This window comes from Symphalangus syndactylus, chromosome 15 (assembly GCF_028878055.3).
Source record: "Symphalangus syndactylus isolate Jambi chromosome 15, NHGRI_mSymSyn1-v2.1_pri, whole genome shotgun sequence".
Taxonomy (NCBI): Eukaryota; Metazoa; Chordata; class Mammalia; order Primates; family Hylobatidae; genus Symphalangus; species Symphalangus syndactylus.
In genome coordinates, this window is record NC_072437.2 from 80876162 (window position 1) to 80894374 (window position 18213).

Here is an 18213-nt window from a genome sequence, read left to right on the forward strand (position 1 = left end):
ACAGAGCTGTTCTCTTGTCACCTAGGCTGGAGTGCAATGGCGTGATCTCGGCTCACTGCAACCTCCAACCTCCTGGGTTCAAGCGATTTTCCTGCCATAGCCTCCTGAAGTAGCTGGGATTACAGGCGCCCATGACCATGCCTAGCTAATTTGTTTGTATTTTTAGTTGAGACAGGATTTCACCATGTTGGCCAGGCTGGCCTTGAACTCCTGACCTCAGGTGATCCACCTGCCTCGGCCTCCCAAAATGCTGCAATTACAGGCGTGAGCCACTGCACCTGGCCGGTTACTAAACATTCTAAACATGCATGGGACAATCTTGCATCACAAAGAACTGTCCCACTTAAAATGCCAATACTGCCTTGATGAAGAAACATCAATAGATGATTTTTAATGTTCCTTCAACCTATTTGGCCTCTAAAACTTAAGTGAAATGTAGGGAACTTAAGAGACTCAGGAAAGAACTGTGAGGATAATTAAAATTTTGGATTATGCAGATTTATAGGAAAAGTTTTAAAAATGGGCTTATCTCTCCCAAAGAGAAAAAGGATGATTTAAGAACTGAGACTAGGATGATACAGGGGAAGTCTGACCAATAAATTTTCTTTTTCAATGGAAGCAGAAATAAATGAACATGATATGAGCTCAGAAATTACACTGGCTTTCTTGAGAAAGACTTGAAATCATAAATGAAAGAGGGGACATTACAACTGATATCACAGAAATAAAAAGGATTATGAGAGACTACAAGGAACAATGATATGCCAACCAATTAGATAACCTAGATGAAACAGATACATTTATGGAAACATACAACCTACCAAGACTAAATAAAGAAAAAATAGAAAGCCTAAACAGACCCATAACTAGTAAGGAGATTGAGTCAGTAGTCAGAAATCTTCCAACAAAGAAAAGTCCTATATCAGATAGCTTTACCAGATAATTCTACCAAACATTTAAAGAATTAATGCTAATCCTTCTCAAACTCTTCTAAAAAATTGAAAAGGATGGAACATTTCCTAACTCATTTTATGATGCCAGCATAAGCCTGATACCAAAGTCAACCATGCCACAAGAAAACTACAGGCCAATATCCTTGATGAATGTAAGTGCAAAAATTCTCAACAAAATACTAGCAACTTTTTTGCTAGCAAAAAATACTAGCAAACCAAATTCAACAGCAGTATGCAGTATGCAGTATGCTGTTGAATTTGGAAGCCTCATACTTCCTGATGTCGAAATGTAACAACAAACTCTCTATATATTATATATAGAGTTTCAGTCATGCAAGATGAAAAAATTGTAATATATAAAGCTACAGTAGTCAGAATGCCATGGTACTGACACAAAGGCAGATACATGGACTAATGGAACAGGATAGAGAGTCCAGAAATAAACCCATATATATGGGATCAAATTATATTCAACAAGGGTTCCAAGACTCCACAAAAGTGTAAGAACTTATTCTTCAATAAATTGTGTTGGGAAAACTGTATATCCACATGCCACAGAACAAAACTGGATCCTTATTTTATACCATACACCAAAACCAACACAAAATGAATTAAACAATTAAATATAAGATTTGAAACTACACAACTACTAGAAGAAAATCCAGGGAAAAAGCTCCATAATATTTGGTCTTGGCTGTGATTTCTTAGATATCACAAGAAAAGAACAGGTAACAAAACAAACATAGACAAGTAGAATTATATCAAATTAAAAGGCTTCCATGCAGCAAAGGAAGCAATCAACAGAGTGAAAAGGCAACTTACGGAATGGGAAAAAATTTGCAAACCACATATCTGATAAGGGGTTAATATATTAAATATATAATAAACTTCTACAACTCAACTGCAAAATATCCAAATAATATAATTTAAAAATGGGCAAAGGACTTGAATAGACATTTCTCCCAAGAAGACATATAAATGGTCAACAGATACATGAAATGATACTCAATATCACTAATTATCCGGGAAATACAAATCAAAACCACAATGAAATATCACCTCAAGATGGTTATTATTTAAAAAAATAGACAAGGGTTAGTAAAGATGTGGAGAAATTGGAACCCTTGTACACTGAGGGTGAGAATACAAAATGGTAGTTCTGCTATGCAGTATGAAGATTCCTCCACAAACTAAAAATAGAACTACCATATGATCCAGCAATTTCACTTCTGGGTACATATCAAAAAAACTGAAAACAGGATCTTGTAGAGATATTTACACACTCATGTTCACTGCAGCATTATTCGCAATAGCTAAGATATGGAAACAACCTAAATGCCCACTGACAAATGAATGAGTAAACATGGTCTATATGTAGAACAGAAGATTATTAAGCCTAACAAGGAAAATCCTGTCATACATGACAACATGAATAAGGTCATTATGCTAAGTGAAACAAGCCAGTCACCGAACGACAAGTACTGCATGATTTCATTCATATGAAGTACCTAAAGTAGTCAAACTCATAGAATAAGGCAAAATTGTAGTTGCCAGAGCTGAAGGGAGGAGAAACAGGGAGTTGCTTTACAACAGGTATAGCACTTTAGTTATGCAAGATGAAAAAATTGTAAGGATTTGCTGTACAACATGCAGAGAGTTAACAACACTAAAGTATGCACTTAAAAATTTGTTAAAGGTTAGATTTCATGTTTTGTGTGTGTCTGTGTGTGTGTGTGTGTGTGTGTTTTAACCACAATAAATGAAAAAAAAAAAAAATAAGAAAAAAAGGAAATTGGATCCCTGGGTATGAAGGTTTAAAAACAAATGGATTTTTACTGGTTTCAGACAGTTCACGCAGAATCTTGCTTGTAGACTAGGGAGGAGCATTTAGGTAACTTCTCACGTCCTTCCCAGCACTTCTGTTTCTATGGATACAGTTATTAGGTTCCAACACACTGTGATATCCTACTGAATTGACAGGCTAGAGAGCTGAGGATGGAGGCACAACTTCCCATCTACCCCACACCCTAGTAAATACCCCCTGCCTCACTGTTCAATGGGGGTTAACAACTTCCCATCTACCCCACACCCTAGTAAATACCCCCTGCCTCACTGTTCAATGGGGGTTAATCATGAGGCCCAACAGCGAAGGGTACAGTGGGAAAACTGGAGTCTAGCCCAGTACTACAGTAAAATCTACTTTGATTCTTAGTAGAAATAAAAGAAACAAAAAAAGTAGAACCACAGTAAAGGGCTACTAAGAGAGAAAGCATTTGTCACCGTGGACAGAATAAAAGTACCATCAAATGAAATAAACGCCTACAGGAAAAGATGTGTCATGCTAGAAAGTACTGTGTTCCTTCTCCTTTGCTCTTCATTTAGTTTTCATCCACTCAATGTACCAAGCCTTACCCTATATCCTGTTTCTTTTTGCAGCTTTGAAAGATGCATGGACTGAATTTAGCCTTTGGTTAGGTCTTTGTCAGAAAGTACCTTCAAAATAAAGGTGTTTTACTTGGTACTATCTCAACAGCAAACATGTATTTCCAAAATGAAATGCTTGCTCTACTAGCAAGCTTTTTCTCTGAGTAAGCAACAATATTGTTAGTGATTTTTCAAACTGTTAATACACATACACACACACACACAAAACCCCAAACAAGTCCTATTCTATCATTTGTAAATCATAGGGTGAATAGCCTCTGGTAGAACTAAGTGAAAACAGGGCACTGAGTTTTTATAATTTGAAAAATGATAATACTAGTTGATATTGACAAATTCAGTTTTGATTTTCAATGTTTCAAAATATAATTTATCCACAAGGTTTTAAACAATTGAAAGTACTAAACTAAATCTGATATATGTAGATGCTTGGCATAAATTTATTGACTCTATTCAGTTAGAATTTATAAACACAAAAATAAAATTTGTTTTAAGCCAATGTGGGGTATATTTTATTTCTAATATCCTTGTTACATTCCACAGGGTATACATAAATAAGTATGACAAAATATTTATTTTCATTTAAATCTAACTTTCAATGAAATTAAGAAATGAAAATCTGTTTAAAATCTACTCCCAGAGTTCTAATTGAAATAGAGTACAAATATTTTCCATTAAAAAATACCCCTCAAACTTAATATCTTCAGTAAGAAAAATGAAAAAATTAACACAAACCTCAAAACTGCCAGCAGCTCAGAAGACAAATGTGTTCTTTGGGGGACTTGATTGAAACCATGTATTCATAAAAGTCTTTTAAATGGATGCTCTTCACAAAGGAAGTCCCATGCAAGACAGCGTGGTTCTGACATACCAGAGGCTTCTGGAAGCAAAGAAAAGCACACCGTTAGGATATGTCTGAAGTACCATTACTGCCTGTAATGGTATTATTATCACTTGTATGTATTATCAGCATGATGTTATTAATTTCTATCAATTTTGTACCCCAAATCATCTTATTCATCAATGGCAGAATGGGACAGTAACCTTTCAGTATCATATTTAGAAATTTCTAAAGGTCAGGAGTATTTATAACTAAGCAAACCTCTGCTTTTCCTCTTATTTAGGCTGGGATTGAATAACTGTGGGCAGGGTATGAGCACAAGATCGGTAACAGTATTTACTGAGTGCCTACCAGATATAAGGCACTGTGCAAGTGGCTTTTAAATCTGGGATCTTTAATACAAACAACACTGCAGTTGAAAAGTATTGGCTCCATTTTACAGATGAGAAAAAAATGCACAGATTGCTGACCTCAGGCTTAGAACCTGTAACCATCAAAGTTCAAAGGCCTCAGAGCAGGTACTTTCCCTCATCTCACTCTGTAGCCTTGGTGATTTAGAAAAATATTTCCCAAACAGAACTGACAAGAGAACAGATAATGCTGCAACACACCAAATTAATTCAAATATTACTAATTAATTAAGAACTTGTCTTGCCTAATTTACTTTAGTTTTATATTAAATATTGTCTTATTCAGTCAGGCCCACATAAATACAAATGCCCAGCTTTAAGCAGTATATTTTTTTCTACCAACTTTTCTTCCTTAGGCAGAGAGAACTTGCTGGAAACTGAGAAGCTCCTTTGTGTTTGGTGTGGGATTACACGCAGCACTACATCAAGGCTGGCACTGCAAACTTCTCATCTTCCTCTGGCCCATCCATGTGACCCACAGTTCCTCCGCTGTCCTGATGAATGAGAACACTTAGTCTTCCTGATTGCATCGGGAACTGAGCCCACATCCTCTGTGGCTATTACTGAGTGATATTACTGTATCTCTTTGGGGCTACATTCACCTTAATGGCTGAGGGTGACAAAGCGAGGGCTCTAGTTGGATTTCCATTCTCGTTTTTAGTCAGCTATCTCTATGTTTGTTTCTGATGGTTCCAGTGCAACACAGAGACCCCCCGCAACTTACCCACCACCAGCTGTCCCAGTACCCACTCTCACACTGTGTTGCAGGGCTACTGCTCACCAAATAAATGCTTCAACACATCCCTTGAAATGATAGCTTTGGATGCCATAGACTTTTGTCCTGAACCTTTTAGCTCATGGCCCCACCACAGGACCAAAAGTCCCTTAAAGAGACTAGAAAATGATGGAGCCAGGAAGGTCATGCATAACTTCTGAAATTCTTAGTTTATTGGATTTTTGGCCACAAAAGCTTCAGTCATGAATAAAGAAACAAGGGAAAATGATCGATGGTATTTTCAAGTTCTACAGAACCAGAGCCTAGGATTATCACACAAGGAAAAAAGAAAAAGAACAGAGGAAAACAGAGCTAGTTTATCTTGGCATGAAAGAAGAAAGGTGAGCTTGACAAAGAATGAAGAAAAAAGACTTGAACCAGTGGATCTAAACTAAGTGAGAGGAATGTGAAATGAATAGCAACTCTTCTTAAAACCTCATACACTAGCATTCTGTTTACTTCACACCACTCAGAAACAAATTTTCAGGCCAGGCACGGTGGCCCACGCCTGTAATCCCAGCACTTTGAGAGGCCAAGGCGGGCAGATCACTTCAGTACAGAAGTTTGAGACCAGCCTGGCCAAAGTGGTGAAACCCTGTCTCTACAAAAAATAAAAAATTGGCCAGGTGCGGTGGTTCATGCCTGTAATCCCAGCACTTTGGGAGGCCAAGGTCGGTGGATCATGAGGTCAGGAGATGGAGACCATCCTGGCTAACACTGTGAAAGCCCGTCTCTACTAAAAACACAAAAAATTAGCCGAGCATGGTGGCAGGTGCCTGTAGTCCCAGCTACTTGGGAGGCTGAGGCAGGAGAATGGTGTGAACCCAGGAGGCAGAGCTTGCAGTGATCCAAGATTGCACCACTGCACTCCAGCCCTGGGTGACAGAGTGAGACTTCGTCTCAAAAACAAAGACAAAAAACAAAAATTAGCCAGGTGTGGTGGTGCATACCTATTAATCCTGTCTACTCAGGAGGCTGAGGCATGAGAATCACTTGAACCCAGGAGGTGGAGGCTGCAGTGAGCCAAGATGGCACCACTGCACTCGGGCCTGGGCAAGTAAGTGAGACTCTCTCAAAAAAATAAAAATAAATAAAAACAAAAAAAACACAAAAAAACCAACAACCAAATTTTCAGATTAAATGCCTAAACTAGTAGGCCATTTTTTATAAAATCCTAATGGCAATTTTTAAACATTCATTCAGCCACTATTCATTATATACTTATGAGCCAAACAATAAGTTGGAAAATTCCAGGAACACTGCAGTAATCAAGATGGTCTTTTAGTCAAGCATCTTAACTGTCTTGTAGAGAGATACAACTAGGATGACAAAAACCATAAAAAGGTGGTACCAGTAGGTGTTTGTAATAATGGGATCTGAAACCAAACTTGCTGGGGGTGTTCCTGCTTCATTACTTCCTGGCTGTATGATCTTCGGCAAGGTACTAAAACTGTATAACTTAGCCTCCTTATCTGCAGGATGTATTTCCCACAAAGGCTGTTCGAGGATTAAGTAAAAGAAGCCACATAAAGTGCTTTGTGCACTGAGTAACATACAATAAGAACTCATCAAAAGTTAGGAAATGTTGGTGGGATGCAGTGGCTCACGCCTGTAATCCTAGCACTTTGGGAGGCCAAGGCAGGCAGATCACTTGAGGTCAGGAGTTCGAGACCAGCCTGGCCAACATGATGAAACCCCATCTCTACTAAATACAAAAATTAGCCAGGTATGGTGGGGCATGCCTGTAATCTCAGCTACTCAGGAGGCTGAGGCAGGGAGAATTGCTTGAACCTGGGAAGTGGAAGTTGCAGTGGGCTGAGATCGTGCCACTACACTCCAGCCTGGGTGACAAAGTGAGACTCTGTCTCAAAAAAAAAAAAAAAAGTTAGGAAATATTAGTAGTAGTGTTGTATAACAGATCATGGGTGGTATCAGTGATGGAAAATGTGCTATGAAGCTCAGAGGAATTGGAGATCCTCTCTGTTGGGGATGAATGGAATCAAGAAGGCTTCAGTGAAGAAAGTAGCATTTAAGATCAACTATAAGTAAACAGACAGACATGATTAGGCATTTACAGAAATTCTATTATAATTGAAAAGCCAGAATATTATATACTTTAGAAAAACATAGGTTCATGAAATTAGACATTATTTTCCAGGATTTGGTGTGAAAGTAGATACCTAACCTAACAACACAGCCAGGTAATAGTACAAAGAAAATCAATGTACCACTACCAAGAGAGGTACACAATCCCATGGGGTCCTGTTCTATTTAACTGTAATCCAAAAATGACACCATGGCTTTTAATGGAGGTTGGCAAGCTCTAGACATGCCAATTTTAAACTTAGCCTTAAATTTAAATCATAGGGCTTGAGACTCAAATCTCCAATGTGACCTTTCCTGGGTATTGTTCAAGAAAACATGTCTGTAACTGTGGACAGAAACCATAAGCCCTTTTACTCTGGAAAGTATAATGAAAAGATGTACTGTATTTTACGAGCACAGAGCCACAAAATGATGGTGGCTATAATTCCCTAGAAGCAATAAAAGCAAAGACTGTTTGATTTGTAACATTCATTTAGAAATGTCTTATTGCATTAATGAATATTCTTATTTCCCCCATATTCGGGACTTTAATTTAAAAAAAAGCTTGGCAGGAATCTCATCATTTATAGATTTAACATATAGTTCCTCTGGATACATTCATTTTGCAAGGGCTCACTGAGCCACACTACTTTGTCCTTGCCAGACCCATACAATATTGACTGAACAGAGGAGCTAAAAGCCCACAGTGGCTTGAATTCTCCTATACCCTCCCTGTTTCCTAGCCCTGGAAGGTCTAATCAAGGAGAGTTCTATGGTTGAAATGTGTTCAGGTGTTGCCAATGTGATAGTGTGAAGAGGTACAGCCTTTAAGAGATGATTAGGCCATGAGGACTCCTCCCTCATGAATGTGATCAAGGCCCTTATGAAAGAGGCTTCACACAGCATTCAGGTAGCTGGCCCTTCTGCCTTCCACCACGTGCAAACACAGCAATATTCCCCTCCAGAGAAACCATCTTGGAAGTGGAGAGCAGCTGGCACCACAGACAAAGGAATCTTCTGGTGTCTTAATCTTGAACTTTCTAGCCTCCAGGACTGTGAGAAAATAAATTTCTATTCTTTATAAATTACCTAATCAATGGTATTTGTTATAGGAACAACAAACAAAGGCAGAAATTGGTACCAGAAGAATGAGATGATGCTGTAATAAATACCTAAAAATGTAGAACCAGCTTTGGAATTGGGTAATGTGTAGAAGCTGGAATGGTAATGGGTAAATGCTGGAAAAAGCCTGTACCATCATGAACAGAACATTAAGGGCAATTGTGGTGAGGGCTAAGAAGAAGCAGAAGACCAGAGAAAGCCTGACTTTCTTATGGATTACTTAAGTGGTTGTGAACAGAATGTTGGTATAAACATGAACAGTAAAGATTATTCTGTTGAGATCTCAGATGGGCATAAGGAACAGGGTACTGGAAGCTGGAGGAAGGGCCGTCTTTGTTATAAAATGGCAAAGAATTATGCTGAATTCTGTCCTGTCCTAGGATTCTGTGAAATGCAGAACTTAAGAGCAATTAACTAGAATATTTGGTGGAGTAAATTCTGAATTTTCCATTATTTCAAATTGTGGGCATTTGGGAAATTTTCAGCTTGGACATGTGGAGAAAGAAAAGTAAGTGCGTTTAGAAGAGAAAACCAAGTGCATGACCAAGTGATTGTTTGGTAAGGAGGTTAGTATGGATAGAAGAAAGCCAGGTGCTTTAGAAGAAAGCCAGGAGCCACTGACAATGGACCAATGGCTCTAAACACATTTTGAAGATCTTTGAGGCTGCCCCTCCCATCACGGGCCCAGAGTGCTAGGGCTTTGAGGGCAGAATGGTTTTGAGGAAGGGGCCCAGGGTGCCTGGGGGATCTGGGGACTCACTGCTCAGGGCAATCTCAAGTCTCTGCTCCCCTCATTTTGGTACAGCATTCCTCAGCCTCCCCAGCTGTGGCTGAGTGGACCCAGCTGCAGCTGTAAACCTCGGCAGCCTCCATATGGTAGTAATTCTGAGGCTTACAGAGTGCAAGAGCTGTGAGGCACGGCTGCTTCCGCCTAGATTTCAAAGGATGTCTCAGGCAGCCTTGGGACCTAGGCATGAACTTGCTTGCCACAGAGGTGGGGCCATGGCAGAGACCCTTCACTAGTGAAATGACTAGTGGAACTGTGGGGTCAGAGCCACTGCAGAGAGGCCCCAGTAGGGCAATCCTTAGTGCAGCCATGGGGGTAGCTTCACTCATAAAATCCCATTATTGTAGAGCCACAGCATGCAACTCCAGCTTGAGAGAGCTACAAGGGCTGAACTCCAACCCGCGAGAGCTGCTTCATGGGCTATGCTCAACAATGTTGTCATAGAAGGGTCTCCTGGAGCCCTGGAGACCCAACCCACCTGAGTATGTCTTGAAGGGAAGATACGAAGTAAAAGATTACTTTCAAGTCTTAAGATTTAATGTTTGCCTTGTTGGGTTTTAGACTTACTTGGGACCTGTTACCCCTTTCTTCTTTGCTATTTCTCCCTTTTGGAATGGAAATGTCTAACCTATGTCTGTCCCATCATTGTATTTTACTTTATTTTTGAGACAGAATCTCGCTCTGTCACCCAGGCTGGAATGCAGTGGCATGATGTCGGCTCACTGCAACCTCCACCTCCTGGGTTCAAGCGATTCTCCTGCCTCAGCCTCCTGAGTAGCTGAGATTACAGGTGCCTGCCCCCACGCCCAGTTAAATTTTTTTGTATTTTTGGTAGAGACAGGATTTCATCTTGTTGGCCAGGCTGGTCTCGAACTCCTGGCCTCAAGTGATCCACCTGCCTCGGCCTCCCAAAGTGCTGGGATTACAAGCATAAGCCATTGCGCCCAGTCTCATCATTGTATTAATATTCTAGAAGCGCATAACTTGTTTAACTTCACAGGTTCATAGCAGGAGAGCAATTTGCCTTGACATGAATTGTGCCTTGAGTCTCACCCATATGGGATTTAGATGAGACTCTGGATTTTAGACTTTGAGTTGATGCTAGAACAAGTTTAGACTGGGCTACTGGGATGGAATCAATGTATTTTGCATGTGAGAGGACATAAATTTGGGAGAGGGGCCAGGGTGGAATACTATGGTTAAAATGTGTCCCCTTCAAAATTCAGGTGTTGCCAATGTGATAGTACTAAGAAATTGGGCTTTTAAGAGGTGATTAGGCCATAGGGACTCCTCCCAGGTAAATGAGATTAAGGCCCTTATTAAAAAATGTTTCACACAGCATTTGGATAATTGCTCTTCTGCCTTCTGCCATGTGAGGGCAAAGGGTTCCTCCCTTCCAGAATAACCATCTTGGAAGAAAGCTTCCCTTTCCAGAAAACTGAACCTGCCAGTGCATTCATCTTGAACTTTTCAGCCTCCAGAACTGTGAACAAACAAATTTTTATGCTTTATAAATTACCCCATCTGTTGTATTTTGGTACAGCAGCACAAATAGACTAAGAGAGTGAGCCTGCAATAGAGTATCCTTCTTTATCCCTTTCACTGAAAACCTGTCAACACTATTTTCCATTCATTCCAACTCATAACATCACAATTTATGCACTACCATTGTGTCAATTCATTCTTAGATTGCTATAAAGAAATATCTGAGGCTGGGTAATTCACAAGGAAAAATTTATTTTGGCTTATGGTTCTGCAGCCTATACAGGAAGCATGGTGCTGGTGTCTGCTTCTGGTGCATCCTCAAGAAGCTTACTATCATGGTTGAAGGCAAATTGGAGCAGGTCCATCACATGATGAGAGCAGGGGCAAGAGAGAAAAGGGAGAGGTCCCAGAGTCTTTTAAACAACCAGATCTTGCATGGACTTAGTGAGAACTCACCTATCACAAAGGGCATGGTGCTAAACCATTCATGAGGGATCCACCCCCATGATCCCATCACCTCCTACCAGGCCCCACCTTCAGCATTGGAAATCACATTTCAACATGAGATTTGGAGGGGACAAACATCCAAATCATATCAACCATAACTTCTAGCTAGTATTTATTCTTGTAGTTCATCCTGAAAAAAGCCCAAAATGGGTCATCCTCAGGCTATAATGGTGATAAACATTTGAACTAAAGTGAATAAGGCAGGGCACTGTGGCTCACGCCAGTAATCCAGCACTCTGGGAGGCTGAGGCAGGCAGATCATTTGAGATCAGGAGTTTGAGACCAGCCTGGCCAACATGGTGAAACCCTGTCTCTACTAAAAGTACAAAAATAGCCAGGTATGGTGATGTGTGCCTGTAGTCCCAGTTACTTGAGAGACGGAGGTAGGAGAATGGCTTGAACCCAGGAGGTGGAGACTGCAGTGAGCTAACACCACTGCACTCCAGCCAAGGCAACAGAGTGAGACTCCATCTCAAAAATAAATAAGTGAGTAAATGCATAGATAAGATAATTCTTAAAATGTAACTCTAATTATGTATATCCACTACTGAAGAACTTACAAGGGCTCCCTATTTTCCAAAGATCAGACCTAAGTTATTCACCAGAAATATCTGTTCCCACCATCCTCTGTAATCTCAAAACAGATTATTTCTGACCAAAACCCTTGGATCAAGTAGAAATGGTCTGCTCATTATATTATATAGTGAATCTCAACTAGAGGTGCATCACAGGTGCATGGGGTGTCACCTATGACAAAAGTGATAAATGACATCTCTCTTGCCCTCTTTCTCTGATCAGCTGCTACTTTGTGAACCACCCTATGGAGAGGCCCATTTGGAAAGAAACTGAGGGATGTTTCCAAGACAACAGCCAGTAAGAAACTTGGGCCCTTTATCTATTAGCCTATGAGAAACTAAATCCTACCAACAACCAATGAGCTTGGAAATACATTCTGCCCCAGTTAGGCAGAGATGCTGTAGATGCTGCTCTAGTTGAGATGACTACAGGCCTGGCCATTGCTTTGACTGAAGCCTTGTGAGAGACCCAGAGCTGGAGGACCCAGCTAAGGCATGCTCAGATTCCTGACTGTTGTTTAAGCAAAATTAAAATAGGGGGTCAGGCCTGAAAAATTCCCGAGCAAATACAACCAGAGGCCTTAAAAATAGCCTTAATCTTGCTTAAATTGCCAACATAAGCAAAACTTAACTTGGGTCACTTCTGATAAATGCTTACATTAGAACTAAAACTTAACCCCAGTGCATTGTAAGCAGCTAATGAACATAATTATGTGACTAGGGACTTTCCAAGAAAGTACCAAAGAAAAGGCCATTTTGTAATTGCAAACCAGTCAAATAATTTTATTTTACCTTAGCATTTTCCCAATAAATACTTGCCTCATTCTGTCATTGAGACACTAAACCTCTTGCAATCTGGTGTTCTCCATCCATAAATTATTTCTTACTCAAACTCTTTAAAATTTTATGCCTTAAATTTTAATGCAGTGATAATTTTATGTTGTTAACTTGGCTAGGCCATGGTACCTGGATATTTGCAAACACAAGTCTAGATGTTACTGTGAAGATGTTAAAATTAACATTTAGTTAGTAGACACTGAGTAAAGCAGATTACTTTCCATAATGTGGGTGGGCCTTATCTAATCAGTTGAAGGACATAAGGCAAAACAGACTGAGGTCCCCCAAGAAAGGGAATTCTGCCTCCAGACTGTCTTTGGATTTGAGCTTCTTCCCTAGATCTCCAGCCTGCTGGCCTACTCTGCAGATTTTGGACTTGCCAGTGTCTATAACTACATGAGCTAATTCCTTAAAATATCTTAAGATACTCTCTCTCTCTCCCCCCCCCCCCCCCGTTGGTTCTGTTTCTCTGGAGAACCTTGACTGACATAGAACTGATAGGATCTATACAGAGATAGATGTATAATAAGGGATTTATTAGGGGAATTGGCTCACTTGATTATGGAGGCTGAGAAGTTCCATGATAGGCCAGCCATCTGGAAGCTGGAGAACAAGAGAAGCTGATAGCAAGGCTCCATTCAAGTCTGAAGGCCTTAGAACCAAGAAAGTAGTATCTCACACCAAGCCCAAAGGCCCAGGAGCCTAGGGGCATTGCTGGTGTAAATCCTGGAGTCCAACGACAACAGAGTCTGGACTTCTGACATCCAACGGCAGAAGGAAAACGGCGTCCTGGCTCCCAGAAAGAGCAAGAATTCACCATTCCTTTGCCTTCTTTTTCCTTCTGGGACCCCAGTTGATTGGATAGTACCCACCCACATTGAAGGCAGATCTTCCCCATTCAGTCCACTGACTCAAATGCTAATCTCTCCTGGAAACACCTTCACAGATTCCCCTGGGGGCAGCCCTATCATTCTAATCAAATGCCAAAACAGTCCATCTGGGTTTCCCTTTCATCAGGAGAAGGACAAGCTCAGTGCCTACTGAAGCACTGAGAATAATTAATGCTTTATCAGCTCTCTGGGTATCCCTTTGTTTTAGTCTATTCTCATGCTGCTATAAAGAACTGCTTGAGGCTGGGTAATTTAGAAAGGAAACAGGTTTAATTGACTCACAGTTCTGCATGGCTGGGGAGGCATCAGGAAACTTACAGTCATGGCAGAAGGTGAAGGGGAAGCAAGGCATCTTCTTTACAAGGTGCAGGAGGGAAAATAAACAGAGGAACTACCAAATACTTATAAAACCATCAGATCTCATGAGAACTCACTATCATGAAACTGCCCTTATGATTCAATTTCCTCCATCTGGTCTCTCCCTTGACACGTGGGGATTATGGGGATTACAATTCAAGATGAGATTTTGAGTGGGGACACAACCAAACCATATCACTCTTAGACCAGTCACATTGACACCCAATCAACCATTACAATAATCACAATTAACTAATATGAAGATCTACAGATACTGTGAGACTAATATGACAGCCCTCCCATCACATTTATCACATTGAATTATAATTTTTGGATTCTTCTCTAATATGGTAAGCTTCACATTCTGTCAAGGCAGAGACCACGTACCTCATGTTTGCAAACAAATCTTGTACTGTGTCCAGCATAGTGCACTACATTCTTATTAAACAAATGAGTCAAAAATAAACCTTCACCAGCAGTGTCTTCATATAACCCAAGAAAATGATGGAACAGTCCCCCAACTAACTGTTTATGATTTATTTGTATCTTTACTGAAGGTACCTTTAACAAATATTGTAAGAAGGCACGTATATTCACTCTTTCACAATAATAAACGAAATAGTAGAGATGAGACAAATCATGACACATGGGAGTGACACACAGAGTGAAGTTTTATGGAGTTGGAGAATAAGATGATTGTGAAATTGAGAATAACAAATTTGAAATTTTGTAGGCTGGTTTAGAGCTATCAGAAGTATCAGATTTCTATCAGATTTCAATTAAAAGTGTTTTTGAAGATGAACATGGCATCAAAGTTTAGAGTAGGAAAAAAGGCTATTGCTATTTGAATAGATCAATTAGATAGCAGTGGAAATATAAAGGTAGGGTTGGATGGAAGAAAATGCAGAGAAAAAATTCCATCACTTAGATGAAATGGATAATGAGAAAAAAAGATGTAGTCAAAGATTATAGGAATATTTTGAGCCTAGGTGTGGGGGAGACTGTAAGAACACTGACAGAATGTGGAGATTCAAGAGGGGAGCTGGTATATGTCTGCATGCTTAGGGAGTATAAAATGATAGTGACTTTACTTTGAGATATGCCAAGTTTGAGAAATGCCACATTCCTTCCTATGTTTTATGAATACAGAAAATCTAAGTTTGATAAATCTTTCACCAAAGATCAATACAGACTATCAAAGACTATCTTTAATTTATTGTTTAGCAAGTATAATATATGGTAAAATGCACTGATCTTAGGTGTACAGTTCACTAGGCTTTGATAAATGTACCTTCCCAAATAACCTACACACAAGTCAAGATACAAAACATTTCCATCACCCAAGAAAATTTCCTTCTAGTCAAGCCCCACTCAAATGTGAAATTCCAATGTCTCTCACCATAAATGGCTTTGCCTATACTTGAACTTCATACATAATCATACAGTATACCAGATAGTATATGTTCTTTTATGCCTGGTTCCTTTTGTTCCATGTAATGATTATAATTCTTGTTAAATCTTCCAGTAGTTAATTCATAAGTATTCCATTGTATAAATGACTAGTAACCTACTTCATGTAATATTACATTATATGAATTTACCATAACTTATCCATTCTCCTGTCTATGGTCATTTGGCTTGATCCAGTATTTGGCTATTAATAAACAAGGCTATTACGAACATTCTTATCAGGGCTTTATGTTCTTATACAAAGCCATATATCCTTTCATTCTTAAGTAAATAGGTGTGAGGTTGCCAGGACATAGTTAAGATACATGTTTAAGTTTATAAGGAAACACGAGTTTTCAAAAAAATCCTGTAATATGTTATACCCTCAGGAGCACGGTACAAGAATTTCAGTATTACCACATTCTCAACAGTGTTTGGTGAGCTCAGTCCTTCTAGTGGATGTGAAGTGGTACTTAAATTTGCATTTCCTTCATGGCTAATGATGTCATTATTATGCCTTCAAATGTTTATTAAACATTCTTATCTTCTTTTGTGAAGGTTCTGTTTAAGTAATTTGCCAAATGGAAGAAAAATATTTTCTTTGTATTTTTTGAGTTGTAAAGGTTTGTTATATATTCTTTTTTTTTTTTTTTTTATTATACTTTAGGTTTTAGGGTACATGTGCACAATGTGCAGGTTTCTCACATATGTATCCATGTGCCATGTTGATTTCCTGCACCCATTAACTCGTCACTTAGCATTAGGTATATCTCCTAATGCTGTCCCTCCCCCCTCCCCCAACCCCACAACACCCGGAGTGTGATGTTCCCCTTCCTGTGTCCATGAGTTCTCATTGTTCAATTCCCACCTATGAGTGAGAACATGCAGTGTTTGGTTTTTTGTCCTTGTGATAGTTTACTGAGAATGATGTTTTCCAGTTTCATCCATGTCCCTACAAAGGACATGAACTCATCAATTTACAAGAAAAAAACAAACAACCCCATCAAAAAGTGGGCAAAGGACATGAACAGACACTTCTCAAAAGAAGACATTTATGCAGCCAAAAAACACATGAAGAAATGCTCATCATCACTGGCCATCAGAGAAATGCAAATCAAAACCACAGTGAGATACCATCTCACACCAGTTAGAATGGCCATCATTAAAAAATCAGGAAACAACAGGTGCTGGAGAGGATGTGGAGAAATAGGAACACTTTTACACTGTTGGTGGGACTGTAAACTAGTTCAACCATTGTGGAAGTCAGTGTGGCAATTCCTCAGGGATCTAGAACTAGAAATACCATTTGACCCAGCCATCCCATTACTGGGTATATACCCAAAGGACTATAAATCATGCTGCTATAAAGACACATGCACACGTATGTTTACTGCGGCACTATTCACAATAGCAAAGAGTTGGAACCAACCCAAATGTCCAACAACGATAGACTGGATTAAGAAAATGTGGCACATATACACCATGGAATACTATGCAGCCATAAAAAAGGTTTGTTATATATTCTAGATTCAATTCCTTTTTCATACATATGTATTGCAAACTATTAATATTTTCCCTTTCTGTGGCTTACCTATTAAAAATGTTTTTTTATATGGAGTCTTTAATGTTTGTGGAGTGTAGTTTACTGATTTTTTTCTATAATGTCAGTGGCTTTTAGTAACCTAAGAAATAGTTATCATCTTTTGGCTTTTTCTAGAAATCTTATAAATTTTACTTTCATGTAAAGATCTAATTCAAAGTATATACTTTGAATCAATTTTTGTGTATGGTCTGAAGAAGGTGTTAAGGTTCATTTTGTTTCTATAATTGCTCTAGCAATTGGCTCTTTTTCTTTCTTTTTTTTTTTTTTTTTTAAGAGACTGGGTCTTACTCTGGTTGCCCAGGCTAGAGTGCAGTGGAACAATCATAGTTCACTGTAACCGAGTACCCCTGGGCTCAAGCAATCCTGCCTCAGCCTCCCAAGTAGCTGGAACTACTGACGTGCACCACCATGCTCAGCTCCACCACACCCAGCCTCCATTTCTTAATGAGACTTTCTCCTATATGTAGCAAAATTGATTTGTTATTAAATCAATTTACTGTATAAGTCTGTGTCTATTTCATGACAACATATTCTGTTCCATTGATCTATTTGTCTATCCTTGTCTAATATATTTTCTTAACGCTTTTACAGAAGTCTTGAAATCAGAAAGCTAGTCCCCCAACACTGTCATTCTTTTTCTAAAATAATTTGACACTAATAAGTCCTTATAATTCTGTATAAATTTTAGAAGCAATTTATCAATTTCCACCAAAAAAAAAAAAAAAACAAACTTTTGGGACTGTGTTAAATATACACATATTTTGAAATAAAAATCTTAATATAGTCTTCCATTTGCAATTTCATTTACCAAATGTTCTTACTGTATAGAAATAGCATTGATACTTTACATTTATCTTGTATCCTGAAACCTTGTAAATTCAAGAGATTTTTGCTAAGTTCAAATAGATCTTTTTTAGATTCCTTAGGATTTTCTATACAATTTTTTAAGTAAATTTTTGAATTGCTATCTCCAAATATTTTTATTATTCTTTTCCAATCTATATACTTTTTATTTCTTTTACTGGCCCGACTGCATTGGTTAGGACCTCCAGTACAATGTTGAACTGGTGAGAGTGAACACCCACGTCTCTTTTC

General features: G+C 39.0%; 1 protein-coding gene across 11 annotated transcripts in view; it reads right to left on the minus strand.

The window, feature by feature from the left end:
* ENOX1 (ecto-NOX disulfide-thiol exchanger 1) overlaps positions 1 to 18213 on the minus strand; it is a 597973-nt gene that overhangs the window by 275986 nt on the left and 303774 nt on the right. For all 11 annotated transcript variants that reach the window (XM_055244863.2, XM_055244859.2, XM_055244860.2 and 8 more), the window contains one exon: positions 4131 to 4275. The gene's annotated coding sequence lies outside the window, so the exon portion shown is untranslated. The remainder of the gene's footprint in view (positions 1 to 4130; positions 4276 to 18213) is intronic.